General features: G+C 58.1%; 1 protein-coding gene and 1 long non-coding RNA gene across 8 annotated transcripts in view; both read right to left on the bottom strand.

Annotated features, from left to right (window-relative positions):
• Positions 1–16074, bottom strand: part of ABCG1 (ATP binding cassette subfamily G member 1) — an 80887-nt gene that overhangs the window by 37388 nt on the left and 27425 nt on the right. The gene's annotated exons all lie outside the window — the stretch shown is intronic.
• LOC115523001 lies at positions 11772–15134 on the bottom strand. Its single transcript, XR_003971612.1, has 2 exons — positions 13284–15134; positions 11772–13091 (listed from the first exon to the last, which is right to left on the bottom strand). It is a non-coding gene; the product is annotated as an uncharacterized LOC115523001 (long non-coding RNA).

Genomic DNA, 16074 nt, shown 5'->3' with positions numbered 1-16074 from the left:
CCAGACATTTCGTTCTTAGCCCACCTGCTTCTTCCCTGCAACACCCAAGGGCCTTCACATTCACGCCTCGGTTTTCCTTATTAAGTGGCAAAGCCACGCCTACAAACCAACCCTCTTTCTCCTTTTTTATGCACCTTCCAAAACAGTGAAGGGGGCTTCTGACATGACAGCAACAGCAGGGAAGACGGGCTCGTAACGTGAACACGGGCCCGAACACGGGGTAGGTGAGGGCTTCCGAGACGTTACCATGTGTCCCCAAACCGTGCAAACAGCACGTCCCCGCTCTCTGCCGGCCCAGCGAGTGTTGGGGCAGCAAGTCCAGTCGGCTTCGGCACGGCTAACTTAACCGGTCCGACCGTGACCATCTACTACTGGTCTTACAGCTCCCTCTCCCCCCACCAGCAGCTGGATAACAGACAAAGCGCTGAACTTTCCAAGGGCTTTCCTTTGGGCCGTGACTTTAATGGACCCAAAATGGTCACCCGGCCACGGTTCAGGATGCCTTTCCACCCTTCCTTCCCTAGAGCCTCTCTGCTTTATTGTCCCTGGTTGATGGTCTCCCTCACCGCCCATTTCCCCTGTCCGTCTCTCCGTCTGCCGCCCCACCTCGGCCCGGCTCTAGGCCCAAGCAGCTCCCTCATTCTTTCCGCCGGCTTCGGCCTCAGGATTTTAAACCGCACTGGGGAACGATCACATCAATGAACATCACGGGAGACGGTGCTCAGTGTCCAGAAAGCACCCCAGGGAGGCGCACACGCCCCCTCTCACCTCCTGCCCCAGCAGGTGCATCTGGGGTCGCTGGGCAGAGCTGCATAAATGTGGTTTCCGTTTCCCCGGGAAGCCAGTCGCGGCACCAAGGGTTTCCGTCCAGCTCCTCTCTGCGCAGGGCTTTTGGCCTAGGGGTCGGTGGGCTACTGACACCCTGGAGGGTCACATGAGGGCCTTTCTCCCTCTAAGGAAGGGCTTTGGGCAAGAAAACCATGCAACGGGCATCATCCGGTGCCTTGCTGAACTGCGCCTGGTGTGGCCGGGATTTAGTGCCCCACCTTCCGCGGTGGCTGGGGCTGTCCTCCCCCCGCGAGCACCAGCTCATCCCCAGTCTGGTCCTGTGACCTGCTCCGGGCACCCGCCCTTGGAGATGCCGCGCTTGACCGGGTCTCCACGTGTCTGCGCCACCCACGTTCTCTGCCGACGTGCCCCACTCAGACCCCGGTGTCTGTCTCCCACCGGGGTGGTGACCAGCCCTCGATTCCGGGCAGGGCGGATGCACTCCCCGGGGCCAGCGGCCCCAAGGCTGGGATCCGGATCCCAGCGCCCTGGAGCTCCTGCCGTGTCCCTCCCCGAGTGCCGACGCTGCACGCAGGCCTGCGGGGACGTTGGGAGACCGGAGCACTCGGGTGGCAGCCCCTGGCGCAAAGATTCTTGCTGTTGCTGCCTGCCCCAAGGAGCACCAGCGTCAGCCGCGCTCACCGCCGCCACCGCCCGCCAGGATGACGTGTGGGGAGGGCTTCCCTCCAATGACTTCCCAAGGAGGCCGTGGTCACCGAGCTGGAAAAGGGACCGTCCCCTCCACCCTGCAGTCACTGCACCAGGAGGTTGCCCCCGGCCTCACAAGCAGCTCTTCTGTGAATGACAGTTTATCGCGGGACACGTTTCAGAACTGGAGGACATTCACCAGCGTCTTCCGTTGAAGAAACATCACAGTACGACTCGGACCAGAGACCACACGCTCTCCAAAAAGGCACGGTGGAGGCTCTCAAACGGGACAACCTAGAAGTGTCGCTGCATTTCCCCATCAGCCAGGCTGGCTGCCATAACACGTCACAGTCACCCGAGCTCCGTGCTCGACGGGCTCTGAGGCGTCCCGGACCTACTGGACCCGTTTGTGCTCAGCGGGGCTATTTAAGGAAAGTCGTGGTTACCTCTGTCTCTGTCCAATGACTGCTTCCCCATCCCAAGTTCAAAGTCTGAAGGGGGAAAGGAGAAACTAAGCCCAAATCAGCACATGTGCAATTGTACATACAGAGGGCTCTGGGCGGCTTCCAGAAGTACGCCATGGCTGGCGACCGCTGGGCTCTACTCCCCTCCCTCATTGGGAAACGTTGATGGCATTTCCCCAACAGGAAATGGCAGCCACAGCTCGGTCTCCTGCACGCACCCGGGCAGAGCTGGAGATAGCTCAGCCACGCGTCACCGTGCGTGGCCACATCCGAGAAACGTTCTGGGGACAGCTGCAGAAGACGCAGATTGGAGGACACTGTATTTCCACATTTGGCATTTCCAAGGACCCCGTGGCATGACCGAGGTGGCTAAGCCAGGGATGCCAGTGACCCCACCAGCTTCATGAACTTTCCCTGTTGTTCTGGGTTACACAGCCGTGGAGAGGACCCCACACACAGACGCAGGCCTGACACCCATCCTAGAGGGTCACTCTGGCTCCCCGAGTAAAAGCTCGGTACCCTCTGGGCCAGTGGGGATTCCCCGTGGCATCCTGAGCCTCTCGGGTGTCCCTCTGGATGGGGCCCCACTATCTCCCCCTCCAGGACCACCTCTGTGTGGCCAGGCCCAGGGTTCCGGGCCTTCTGCCACAACTGGGCCCTGCCAGGCCCATCTCCCACCACCCAGTGATGAAACTCAACTTTCCCCGCACACCAGGCCGGTCTGCTGGGGTCTCCCAAACATGCCTTGGCTGGTGTTTTTCACCCCACAGAACGCACCCCCTGTGTTGGCTCCATCATGGTCTGGCCAGGGACGTGGCCCCTGGGAGAGAGTGACCTTTACGGGGTGACTGGTGATGGCTCAAATCCCAAATCTACCCCTCTGTTTTCTCATCTCTAAAGTGGGGATAACCACATCTACCTGCTTGGAAGGCGAAAGGAGGCGAGCACTGGGGGGGGGCCTCTGGTGCTGGGCTGGGCCTCAGTGAACACAACCCCCTCCGAACTAGACAGGCTTCTTCCTCCAAGCAATTGGGCCATTTTCATCTATTCATTCCATTTGCCAACTCATTCGCCACCTTGAGAGTCAAGGCAGCAGGTGCGGAGGCAGGCCGGTCAGAAGCCACTCCTGCCTTCCTCCAGGCTCGCCACCTGCCGGGGGAGGGCCACCCAGTCCCTCACGGGGCCGGGGGCCGGCGTCCGTGGGGCGCGGTGCCTGGGGCAGTGTGGGACGTCAGAGCACAAGTTCCATCATTGTCACCGCGCTGTGGTCGCTCTGTTGTTAGCTCTGCCCTCACGTCCCTTGCAGGGGGAAGACGGGTCCCTCCTGGGAGCCTGGTCCTCCTGGGTACCGGGGAAGGCCTCACACCCAGCGCCCGTCCAATCCTCGGCCTGGCTCCTGACCAAGTCTCCAACCAACAAGGCGTGATGAGAAGCCATAATCGCAAGAGACGAAGGCTTAAGTGTTACCTGCAGTTCGGGGAGCACGGGACCCAGAGACGGCCGGGGTCACGGCACCACGCGGGAGAGGCTGACTGACACAGCCGTGCGCTAAGGGCACGTGCAACCCACGAATGAAACTCCAGGGACCACGCGCGGCCACAGGGAGGACTGGCGAGCCGGCCGGAGAGGAGGCCCTGCCCCTGGATGGACTGACTCGTTCTCTGGACGGCCCGGTGCGTGTCCTCAGCGCCCACTTCCGAGGAGCAAGCCGAGTGTGGCTCCTGAATGTCTGAGCGCCACTGCACGCAGCCTCCTGTCCCTGTTGTCCCCGCCTGTGAGCAGGACACCCCACAGGCACCCACAGAGCAGAGACCAATGAGGTGCCCAGGGGGGCCGGGGGAGCCAGCTGAGCTTGAATCTGGCATCTGCCCGTTTAAAGGCCTTCAAAATGTGACCAGACGTGCCACAGTCCCCCAGGTCCCTGGTCAGCAGGGTGGCAGGATTCACCCGGGGGGAAGGCCGCTCGGCCAAGGAGGCCTCGTCACCTCCTTCTAGGGCGCTCTCCTCCTGTGTCTTCCCTTCCCGTCGTCCCCCGGGAGCCCCAAGCCCCGGGCTTGCAGGTCAGAACCCCACGTCACGGACGGGCACACGCCGGCCCTCCCTCAGCGGGAGCTCTCCATCCATCCATCCCTTCTGCTTTTTCCTTTCTTGATCGCAGACCGCTTCAGTCACAGGGCGCTGGCGACCGCAGCTGCCCCGGCTTCCGGGCTCCCTGGCCCCGGACACCATTCCACACTCCCACCTGGACTGACTCAGCGGATTCCCACACGACCCTGAGTGGGACGTACTTTTAATACACCCACTTTACGGGTGAGAACATTGAGGGATGGAGAGCTAAAATAACCTTCCCGGGGTCCCGGGGGCCAGCGGCTGAGAAGTCAGCACTTAAACCACCTGGCCTGGTCCCCAGTGTATCTGTGATGCTAACTCCCTCTCCGACACAGACGGAAAGAAAAGAAATGAATACTCACGTGCCCACCACCCGGGTGAGGAAACACAGTGCCTGCTGTACCCCGTGCCCTCCTGGGGTCCCCACGCTCTCTGTGGGCCGCAGCCTGTCTCCCTCATGGCACACAGACTGGTCAGGTGGTGGCCCTGGAGACCCTGGTGCCCGCACACCACTGATCCTTCTACTCCCCCCCCCCCCCCCCCCCCCCCCCCCAGATCTGGACACCACGCCGGGCCCTCGGCCGGGCTCTGGCCCCCTTCCTTCCTGGACAGTGGGCCTCCCATTACACATTCTGTCCCCCGCCCCTGCTTCCTCCCAAGAGGATGGTGCCCACCCCTCTCGGCTCCTGGTTTCTAGAACCCTGCCATGTATCACTCCTGCTCCCAGTGACCCCCTCCCCTGTGTAAATTCCCCTCCCCTCAAGGGCCATACTTTATCCACTTTTATCCTCCCCGAGACTTAGCCAAAGCACTTTGCTTATAACAGATAACTAATAACAAATTTGTTGAATGATGAACAGATGCTTTATGAACTTGTTAAGAACATGGGGAAAAAACTCAAATATTTTCTAACCTGAAAATTACTCAAATGGAGAAAGAAGCAACCCCCCCAAGAAGGGCTGACTAGAAATTGTTTCTCAAGAGTATGTAACACCTCACATTTCTTTTTTTTTTTTTTATGTTTATTTATTTTTAAGAGAGGAAGAGACAGAGTGTGAGCAGAGGAGGAGCAAAGAGAGAGGGAGACACAGAATCGGAAGCAGGATCCAGGCTCTGAGCTGTCAGCACAGAGCCCGACACGGGGCTCGAACCCACGGACCGTGAGATCATGATGTGAGCCTAAGTCGGACGCTTAACCGACTGAGCCACCAGGCGCCCCTACACCTCCTGTTTCTTACGTTAGATGTTCCTGTCTAATTTGAAGCAGGAAAAGGGCTTCCCTGGTGTAGTTTGAAAACTCATGGTCAAGTTTACAATCTCGTGATCCTAGGCTTTTCCTCCCCCCCACCCCCCGCCCCACTTATCCTAAGCTGGTTACATGCGGCTTTGTGCTGATAGTAGAGGTAATAATATATCACCTTCTCACTCAGAAGGAAATAAAGATATGCACATAAGATACAAATTTAGATGTGGCAGGGACAGTGTTTGATCTCAAAAGCTGATTTATCTCAAACCCAACTCTGTCAACCCAGGCCTTACTTTTCTAGAAAACTGGATTCTGTGAATCTTTAAGTTCTTTTCCTTACTTAAAAATAAATACTCACATAGGGGCGCCTGGGTGGCTCAGTCGGTTAAGCGTCCGACCTCGGCTCAGGTCATGATCTCGCGGTCCGTGGGTTCGAGCCCCGCGTCGGGCTCTGTGCTGACAGCTCGGAGCCTGGAGCCTGCTTCCGATTCTGCGTCTCCCTCGCTCTCTCTCCCCCTCCCCTGCTTGTGCTCTGTCTCTATCTCTCGAGAATAAATAAACTTAAAAAAAATTTAAAACACAACACTCACATATAAAAGTAATCATACGTGAATACATCACATACACAAGCGCTGATACGTGCTTATGCGGCTGCATCTTGAAATTACCTCTCTGACTCCCTGTAAGGCAACATTATGAAAAAGAAACGGAAGAAAGCTCATGAGATCGCTCATTCCTGTACATTAGGGGGCTTTCAGCTGTAGCTGACCACCTTCCCTCAGCCACGGCAGCTCTGTTTACACTTCTTGCACTGAACTGAGGCTACTTTATGAAAACGTTCATCGCCAGGTAATTACTGGAACAGTTTTAATGTTTTGCCAGCATCACGAGTGAAGAAGGCCTCAAGAGCAATAAATCCTTTTTCAAGCCTCTTTACATCCACTGAGGACTCTTCTTCCTCTTAAGAAACTGCCTTCCATACCCAGCCTCCGTCAAAACCCCCACGCTGACTCCTTTGACGTGCATGGATGGCCAAGGTCGTACAGCTCGAGGCCGACACCTGTAGATGCAGGGAGCCGCCCCGGGGGTCGGGATCACTGTCTGTGTCCAGTCACTGGACTGGACACTGGACATGTGTCTGTGTCGTTGTCCCCCCCTCTCACCAGCCTGCTCCTCCCCGATCCGCCCTGGGTTCTCTGGGGTCTCCGGCCCGGGCCACTGTTCCTGACCCAATTCCAGGATGTTCCCCAGGGAGAAGAGAGGCAGGCATGGCCCCCCACGGGTGCTTGGCCATCAGGGTCCCCCCGAGACACTCGCTTGGCTGTGGAGGTGTGCCATCACGGGTGGAGGCCAGGAACGGACGGGGAAGTGCCTGACATTGCCTGGTTTCCCCTGCAGGTTTGCCCACCTGGCCTGGCCGCATCCCAGCCCTGAGTTGTTCTCTTTTTTCTGCCAGCCTCGTGGGCCTCTCCACGCCTCCCCCACAGTCTTTGTTTCTGCTCTGCCGTCTGCCCTGACCTCTCCTTGTGCCCTGCTTGGCCCCTCGTCTGTGTGGGGGTGCAGGACGCGAGGCAAGCCCCAGCTTGCAGGCAAACGGACCCCACTCTCCACGAGAGCGCTTGCTGTATGCTGAAGCAAATTGGGGTGAAGTCCTGCTTCCCCCCCCTTAATAATCCCCTTATCTGCACCGAAGGCCTCAAGTCAGCTGGAGAAGAATGTAATTTTCCAGTTCCCTTCTCATTTTTATGACGCCAAAACCCCAATCCAACAGCTTCTTTATAGATCAAGCTTATCCACAAGCCAATGGAAAGGCTCGCGTTTTCACGTAAATCCCATTTTCTTTGGTTCCTCCATCTACGAAGTCCCAGAAGTCTTCAGATGCCGACGTCTGCTTCCCCTTACGCACTCTGGCACAAAGCACGGGGCATCCAGAATTTACTGGAGGAGGCTCCAGAGGTCCAGAGGCAGCCCAGGGGATACAGGCTCAGCGTGCAGAGCTCGTAGGGTGGGTTTGAAGTCCAGCAGGCATCTGGGAGGTAGAGCTGGGCCGGTGACTGGGGGACCCAGGACCCTGCCAGGCACAGGGTCTTCCTGCTTGGAAGTCACCCTCAGCCGGCAAGTTGAAAACGAGAGAGTTCACGCTTCTGGTTTCTACATGTCCCCCCCGCATGACTCCTGCCAAGTCAACAACCCTTGTGAACCTCCAGTTCTGCCAGCAAGCTTGGGGATTTCTCTGCCTCAGTCATTCCACATGTGAAGGTGCTTCCCCCATGGTAAAGGCCACTGCCAGTCCTCAGCAAGTTTTTTCCAACGGAGACACTTCAGTGGCAGAGTCAACTATTAGGTGGTGGGGCAAGGGGTGTCACGTCAACAGCCCCTGCCCTTCAGCACAGAGGCGAGAAGCCTTGGAGTCGCCCCACTCACGCTCCCACCATTAGGACCGCCTCTGTGTTCCCAGGAAAATTTTTTAAAATTCGTCAATTACCGTCCTGCGATTCAGAATAATCTACCCTCTGCGAGACGAGGAAGATGCTCAGGTTCTTTGCCAAGAAGGGAGTGGGGATTGCAAAGCAAGACAGCAGACGGCAGGGAACGTGGTGCATCAGAGAACAAGATTTGGGGGGCTTTTACATGTGCCCGCCTACGGGCAAAGCGGTGGCCGTGCCGACCGCGGTGTTTCTTCTCGAGTCCCTGGAGCTGGTGCAGAGGACTTTGGAAATGTGACCTTATTCTGCTGTGAGCGAGTATTACGAAACACCGACAGACGGCTCAGGTAGGCTCGTGTTGGAACCCTGCTCCGGGAGGGGAACGGAGAAGCCCGGGGTCCGAAGGGCCCATTCTGAACACCCGTGGGCCCCCGTGTCTCCTCTGGCCGTGCCCTCCCACCCGGGCCGACCTCAGGCTCCAGCCTCCGCAAATGATTTTGCGGCTTACAGTGACGTTTTAGCCAGAAGGGAGGAATTTTTCCGTTAGTCAAAGACGAGGCAGGTTTACAGACAAAGAAAGAGGGCGACCAGGTTGGAAGGTTGGAAGTGGGCTCCCCTATGCTCCCCCCACCTCCTCTGTCTGGCCAGTGCCTGGGGTTCCCACAACGGACCCCCGTCCCTTCACACGGCCCTCTTCCCAGATTTCACAGAGGAACTGGCCAGCGGACAAGAGTCCAGCCGTGTCAGAGATCAGAACAGCTTTCTTTGGGGGCTTGAACAAGCTTTACAAACAAGCAGGAGGAAGCCTTATCTTCTTTATCCCGCACGGGTGAGGTCTCAAACCAGACGGCGCACACACACATACGCGTGCACACACGCACACAGGGTATCTAAAATACCGTGCTCTGGGTGAGACAGAGACAAAAATACAATGTGTGTTCTCTTGAATACGAACACTAAAAATCGCTGAATCCAGGCATTCCCGCCCTGCTATTCCCCAGAGATGCCCCGGGGAGGACAGTGAGATTTTAGTCCTCAGGGGAGGGGAGGGGAGGGGACGGACAGGCTCCCCAAGTCCACGGTGGGGCTCAGAAGCCTGGGCCCTGCCCTGTGCTGCACGCGGAGCGGCACCTGCACCCCGGTCCCACCCTCCTAGGTCCCCCGGGGAAGCTGACCGTGAGCTCTGGGGCTGCTGAGACCCTGACGCCCGCTGGGTCCCGCCTCCAGTGCAGGTGTGGGCGGGGCCCTTTCCTGGGCCAGCTCCCACAGGGTCAGTGTGGCTGTCAAACGGCCACCAGCTCCTCTTTGTTTGAACTCAGCGGTTCTCAAAGTGAGGTCCCTGGGCCAGCAGAGGCAGCATCACCCACACGTAAGGGACGTGCCGATTCTCGCCTGCCCCCCCGATGCTGAATCCCACCCTCTGGATGGCACCGGCCACCTGCGTTTCGCAGGCTTCGCAGACACTCTGGCACTCACTCGGGTGTGGGGCCCCTGCTCCTCTGACTGCCTCTCGTCCCTTCAGCTTCTGGAGAAGCCAAGGAACAAACAGAACAACACAGAGGCTGGTGCCCCTGCATCCGCTCTGAGGGGGGCCGTGTGGGAGGCGTGAATAACAGAAGAGCTAGAGAAACCCCAGCTGGGCGTATTCTTGGTTAAAAAAAAATACAGTAAGAATAAAGTTTTTTAATAGCAAAAAAAAAAGAAGAAGAAGAAGAAAGAAAACAGCAAGAGGAAATGAAGAGGCCCCGAAACGCCAGTGTTCTCCCTGCAGCCAATACACCCCATTACCCGCGCCGTTACACCCCTGCCTGGGTCTGATAGCAGAACCCAGGCTCCTGCCCGCCACAGCACCCTCCCTCTTGCTGCGCAGCTTTAAAAAAGCCAGCGTCCCCTAACGGAAGCTCAGAAAGTCAAAATAAAGTAGAAAGAACAGCACACGCTTCGGTCATTTTGCTTAGAAGAAAATGCGCTAAGGATGGGGCGCCCGGGTGGCTCAGTCGGCTGTGCGACCGACTCCGGCTCAGGTCACGATCGCGCGGTCTGTGAGTTCGAGCCCCACGTCGGGCTCTGCGCTGACGGCTCGGAGCCCGGAGCCTGCCTCGGATTCTGTGTCTCCCTCTCTCTCTGCCCCTTCCCCGCTCACGCTCTGTCTCAATCTGTCTCTCAAAAATGAATAAACGTTAAAACAAAAAAATTTTTTTAAAGAAACGCACTAAGGAGTCTACTGTAGCACTGGCCCCTCGGGTCTTAGAAACGCATCTCGCCACGGGGCATTCCTAATACCACGGGATTTCTTAAGAAAACACTGCACGGCTACCGTGGATTCTCAAACCCCCAACAGAAGAAACACGGGCCCGACACGTCCCCCCCTTCTTGGGTGACGGCGGGCTCCCCGACGTGTCAAGAACGAGGCACGTCCACTTCGCACTGCTATGCATGAAAGCTGGTGGCCCGGCGTCCTGAGCCTCTCTAGAAGGCGGGCAGAGCTGTCGCAGTGTGTGTGCGGACACCGGATGGCCGGAGAGGCCCTCCCTGGTCCTCCCAGGCCCCTCTTCTCCTCTGGCGAGTCTGCCCTGAGCGGACAAGGTGACAGAGCGTCTGGATTCACCCCTCCCTGCCCAGGTCCGCCCCGGGTCAGGCGGGGCAGCGAGTGCAGTGTGTGCCCATCACAGTGCCACACCGTCCCCGGGGACGGGCAGGGGGCGGTCTGGGCCCGGTCAGGACCCCCGGCTGCAGCCTCCACCACTCGGCTGTGCTCCGAGATCCTCAGACTTACTCCCTGAGGACACTGCCTCGTTCTCCCCGAAAACAGGGCTGCAGGGCACAAGCGTGAAGGAAGTGAACATTTTCGTGTAGGGAGCTGACTCAACAGGGCCATGGGCGAGTGTGGGCGCTGGACCTGCTTCACACGATCAAGGGCAAAGAGGAGGAGAGTGGGGTCAGCCGGGCTGGCCGTGATCGGGCGTCTGAGTGGCCCCTGCAGGAACTCTGAACCTGTGGCTTACACTTCTCCAGCCACAGTCTCCTCATGGGTGACGTGAACAGGCTGCCGGACACGGTGTTGGGGACAGAGCAAGACAGGTCACCCTACCTCTCTCCTATTCCACCCACGGGTGGAGCCTCCAAGGTGGACGCCCAGGGCTCGAGCCTCCAAGACTACAGCCTGTGACCCCGGCTGTCTCACGAGGGCCCCTCCCCTCCGTGGGGCCAAGGTGAGGGTCACGTGAGCTCACAGGTGGTGATGCGTCATTTACCGTCACCGTGAACCAACTCCACTGCTCTTATTTGTAAAGCCTAAGATTTTGCCCCCAACTCACTCTCGGAATGATAACCGAAGGGCTTTGATCCACCCTCGATTCAAGGCTATTATGACTATTTTATTATGTCGCATACAGAACCATTCATGGGGATTGTAGCTACTGTCTATTCCGCACTACGTGTTGGGCACGGCGCTTCATATATATGAGGTTACTGGATCCAGTCAGAGGGATATGATGACGGTGAGGATAATGATGGCCTTTCACAGAGAGGCGAGGGGACTCGCCCAGTTGCCCAGGCGGTAGGTGGCAGAACCAGGCTTCGAACGAACGCAGACTCCCTTATTCTGGAGCCCACATTCCCAAGCCAAACCCTCTGCCACAAAGCATACGTTGCCAGGAGGTGCTGGACCCGCAGTCCTTTTATTAAAAGAGAGAAGGAGAAAGAGGTTCTGACTAAGCCCCCTGTATATAGTTCAGTTCGCCTTACCCTCCTCCGCCTCGTTGCATGTTAACTTACGACTCGAAAGAAAGAATATGCGTTTTTTTTTTTAATTTTTTTTTAACGTTTATTTATTTTTGAGACAGAGAGAGACAGAGCATGAACGGGGAAGGGTCAGAGAGAGAGGGAGACACAGAATCCGAAACAGGCTCCAGGCTCTGAGCTGTCAGCACAGAGCCCGACGCGGGGCTCGAACTCACGGACCACGAGATCGTGACATGAGCCGAAGTCGGACGCTTAACCGACTGAGCCACCCAGGCGCCCCGGAATATGCGTTTTTTACAAAACTACAACCTGGCAGGACTTCACACTTTGTATCTGCAAATCCAAGAAGATTCACACGCCGGCGATCTGCCACCACGCCGAGACCGCGGCCCATCACCGCGCGTGCCCGAGAGGTGGCCGACCCCGCCACGTTCCAGCACTGGGCACGACGTCCTTCATTTCCAGCCATGAAACTCTAGCCAACAAGAGGAACACGCACAGCGCCCTGTAACATCTCACACCCGCCTAAGATAACCCAATGAACCTCGCTCCCGAGCCAACTGCTGAAGGGTAATGTTGCTGGGCGCCTTGTTCCTGCGGTGGAAATTTCCATCCAGTCACTCCAAGTGTAGACACTTCCGTGTCAGTAGACTCATCAGCCGGCAAGCTGAACGTGCCTGCGGGACCTCCCAGAAATAATGGAACCTCTGTCTAGTTCATCCACGGACGTGCACAAGCCTTAAATACGGTATTTATTCACATCCCTGACGTGGTGGGGGTCAGTCCTGACAGCCACCAGGAGCAGGAAGCCACTTTAGAGAAGTACAGAAATTCCCCCAGAGCACAACTCTGGGATGCTTGTCAACGGTCTTCCTCGGACAGGGCAGAGAGCCCAGGGCATCGGGACACGAGGTCGAAGGTCCCAGGTGAGGGAGGGCACTCTGTGCAGCTCGGGCAGAGGACCTCACTGCTCCGAGCCACAAGAGAAGGGGGTAAGGAGACCTTCCCCTGCGGATGCTGGGAAGACAAACACACTCGTATCGTCGTTCTTATTCACGAGTAAAATCCCCAGGGAAGCCAAGACCACAAGAACCAGGACTTCAGCAAAGTCTGACCTACCGTACCGACACGCACTGTGCCCCGCTGTGTGTGGGTGGACCTCCGCCCCTCCCTGCTCGCACCCACTGAGGGTGGGACCCTCCTCACCCCATTCTGCAGATGCGGGAACTGAGACCCAGAGCCACATGGCTCGGGGGGGTGGGGGGGGTGGTGGAGCCAGGATCCAAGAGCAGGGTGTCTGCCCCAGACGCCAGACTTAGCCACCGCCCATCTCCCACCCGCCAGCCTGCCCATCCAGGTTGCTGGAGGTGAGGCCCGGGGCTGCAATGACCCAAGGAGACAGCAGGCAGCCTCTTCCTGGGTGATCAGTCAGAGGGGGCTCATGGGCTCCATACAGCATGGGAAGATCAAAGCGTCCCATGTCCCCGACACCTCTTCCAGGCTGAGGCCGCGCTTGTCTGCTGTGACCTAGGCTTCTGTGACTCCATTCATTGGACTGGCGTTGCGGGCCGGGCTGAGTCAGGCCCTGGGCTGGACTGCAGCCATAAGGGGTCACTGACATGGTTCCTGTTCGGAAGCGGAGAAAAAGAAGACACAAAATCGTGTGCTGAGCGCCACGACCACGGGGCACAAGGGTATGGAGGCACAAGCCACAGAGGGGAGGACGGCAGGAGGAACACCTCCCCGGCCGGGGTTCCTGGCCGAGGGCACGGCGCGGGAGAAGAACACACACATACTGCCAGCAGACGTCTTTCTCACCAGGCAGTTCTGCCGGCCCACCCTGCCTGCAGAGCAGCTTCAGGGAAGACAGGCTGGAGGCGCGCAGGAAGGGGCCGAGGAGAGCCCTTGAGAGACACGGCCAGTTCCAAAGTCAAGAGGTACAGAACGCTCCTACGAAGACAGAAAGGGACGAGATGACCGTGATCCCTCTCCTCCCTGAGCCTCATCAAAACGAGAGGGAGGAGATGTCTGAGCTTTGGCTCAGAGCACGTGACACATTCATGAACGACCAAAAGGAAGGAGGACGAGGCGCACGTGGTTAGAAGGCTCACCCCATTTAAGACGTAACCACTTTCTGGACAAGCTGATATGCAGGCCTCAGAAACAGGAAACCCGCAAGCTTCCTTTCCTATGACGGGGGCCTCTGAAAACCGCCGTAAGGGCTCCCCACTCGTCAACTAGAATTTTGGACGTAGTATATCCTTATGCTGCCAACATGCATTGTTATTGTTTATAACGATGGAGCGTCGCAGTTGTCTTAAACGTGCACTTCCTTCTTTTTGCAAAGGTTTGGGACCCTCCTCACCAGCAAAACCTCAAGAAAACGGAAGAGGGAATTTCTGGCAATGAAATTTGCCCCCCGCCGTCTCCGACTTCCTAGATGCTACCTTCAGCTCAGCGAGTCTCAGAGGACTAAGAAGGTCTCTACGCAGGTTTACAAAAATGTCAAGGCTACAATCACAGAACCCGATAAGCAGCCCAGTAAAACCCAAGAGTACAAGAAAAATCATTAGACATCGGGTCAGGAAACCGAAAGGTTGAGGAGAGCATAGGAATGACAGTGTTTAAAGGTTTCCTGACACACGGAAATTAAGCCCAAAGGAACCAGACCAGCGTGTGTCTGGACAGGGAGGGCCCCGGTCCCCAGGAACGGTGACACAGGGCACCCAATCCCATCACGGCATTCCCAGGCCCTCGCGGTGTTGGAACGGAGCCCAACCGCAGAAACTATGTTTATCGCCTCGTTTGTGGGTTCGCAAAAAACGTGCACTAGGTGCTCCAGAAAACACGCTGGTCAAGTTCAAGCCATTATTTCTCCTGGCCTCGGGGACACGCCCAGGGTGGAAGTGACTCAGCAGACAGGGAAGCAGCAGCCTGGCTCTCTGGATGCCAGCCGCCTTACTGGATCCCCCGCTTCAGATTCCTAAGGGGAATTCCAGGATTCCAAAACCCGCCCGGGGTCATGTGTGAAGGCTGACCTGACCGCCGGAAGGGGGCCACAGCGGGGGCTGGGTGCTTTCCTCCCAACCCGCTCGGCCCCACCCCCAGAGGCCGGCCTCACAGCACCTCACCCACAGGTGAGCCTAAAACAAAACAAAACAAAACAAAACAAAACAAGAACCTTTCAGGAGGACTGAGAAGTCGGTCGCCTCAAAGGGAACGTGCGCCACCCGACCTAATGGCGCCACCTTCCACTTCAAACAGAAGTCTGGAAAAGTCGTGGAGCCTGCCCAGGATGAAAGCTACAAGGACACAGACACTGCACAGGACACCTGCCGTGTTCCTGCGGCTGGCCTTTGTAAATGTCTGTGCGCTGTTCCCACTCCGGTGAAGCGCCCAGTTATGCTTAAACGGACATCAAAATAATAAGCAGGGAGTAAAGAGTCTCTCCGTGCATCAGGTCCGTTTTAGGGACGTCTCCGGAGGAAAATTAGGCTCCCCGACACGAGAAAGAGAGAGAGAGAGAGAGAGAGAGAGAGAGAGAGAGAGGTCTGGGCGCCGGGGTCTGTCGGGGTCGGGGCGGGTGCGGGCGGAACACGGGGTCTGCCGGGCCGGGGTCCGAGGATCAGAGGGCGCCGGGCCGGGGAGGGGGGACACCCGGCCGCCCCAGGGCCCCAGCATCCCGCCCGCGCTCAACGCCTCCGCTCCCGCTTGGCAACAGCGCCCCGCGCGCAGCCAATCGCGCCGCGCCGCCGAGGTTACCAGCGAGCGTTGACCGAGAGTAACCCCGGCGCGGGCGGCGGCGGCGGCGGCGGCGGACGGCGGCCACTGCGCACGCGCGGGGGCGCGCACCTGCCCCGCCCGCACCTGCGCGCGCTGGGGAGCCGGCCCCTTTCTTCTCTCGCAGCCATTCAGAATTTAGGGTCCCTGAGAACACGAAAGTCTTCCAGGCAGCCTCCGCCAGACCCGCGGCTAGATCTGCACGTGGGAGCAGGTGCATCGGGCCGCCTGGCGGGGACAGCGCACACGTCACCCCCACCCCCCACCCCACCCTGGGCAGCAGGCCCGCAGAGTCAGCGCCGCCCCCGCACCGGGAAAGAGATGGGGTTTTACTCCGTATTGAAAGCCTGCTGGAGAGCCTCCGCTAGGCCGATGGCCAGAACCTCATTTTTCCCCCGAGAACGTGCAGGTGAAAATTGGCCAAAATGAATTCGTTCTTTGGGAACAGGCCAGTCTCGCGGCCCTCGGAAGGGCCGTCCGGGTGGACGGCGGGTGGCCCGATACCCCCATCCTGGAGGGTGAGGGCAGGCAGGTGGACAGCGATCCTACACAGGACAGAGGGAAGTGCCCCTCCTGAGCCAGGAAGGAAATCTGGGAACCCCCTCCCCAGGGAAGTGGGGAGGCCTTTTGTGGCACCTCAGCTGCCCCCAGGGCCTGGGGTTGTGTATGTCACAGGCAAAGATAACGCGGTTCATTTTACGTGGGCCTAGGAAATGACAAAAGGAGGAGAGTTCTCCGTGGAGCTTGCTGAGAGACTGTAGTTAAGACTTGAGGTTTAAGCCTGAATCTAAGATAGAAACCTCCACTGCTCCTGGGTAGGATGTCCAGA

This window comes from Lynx canadensis, chromosome C2 (genome assembly GCF_007474595.2).
Source record: "Lynx canadensis isolate LIC74 chromosome C2, mLynCan4.pri.v2, whole genome shotgun sequence".
NCBI classification, from domain to species: domain Eukaryota; kingdom Metazoa; phylum Chordata; class Mammalia; order Carnivora; family Felidae; genus Lynx; species Lynx canadensis.
This window is presented reverse-complemented; position numbering and strand designations above follow the sequence as displayed.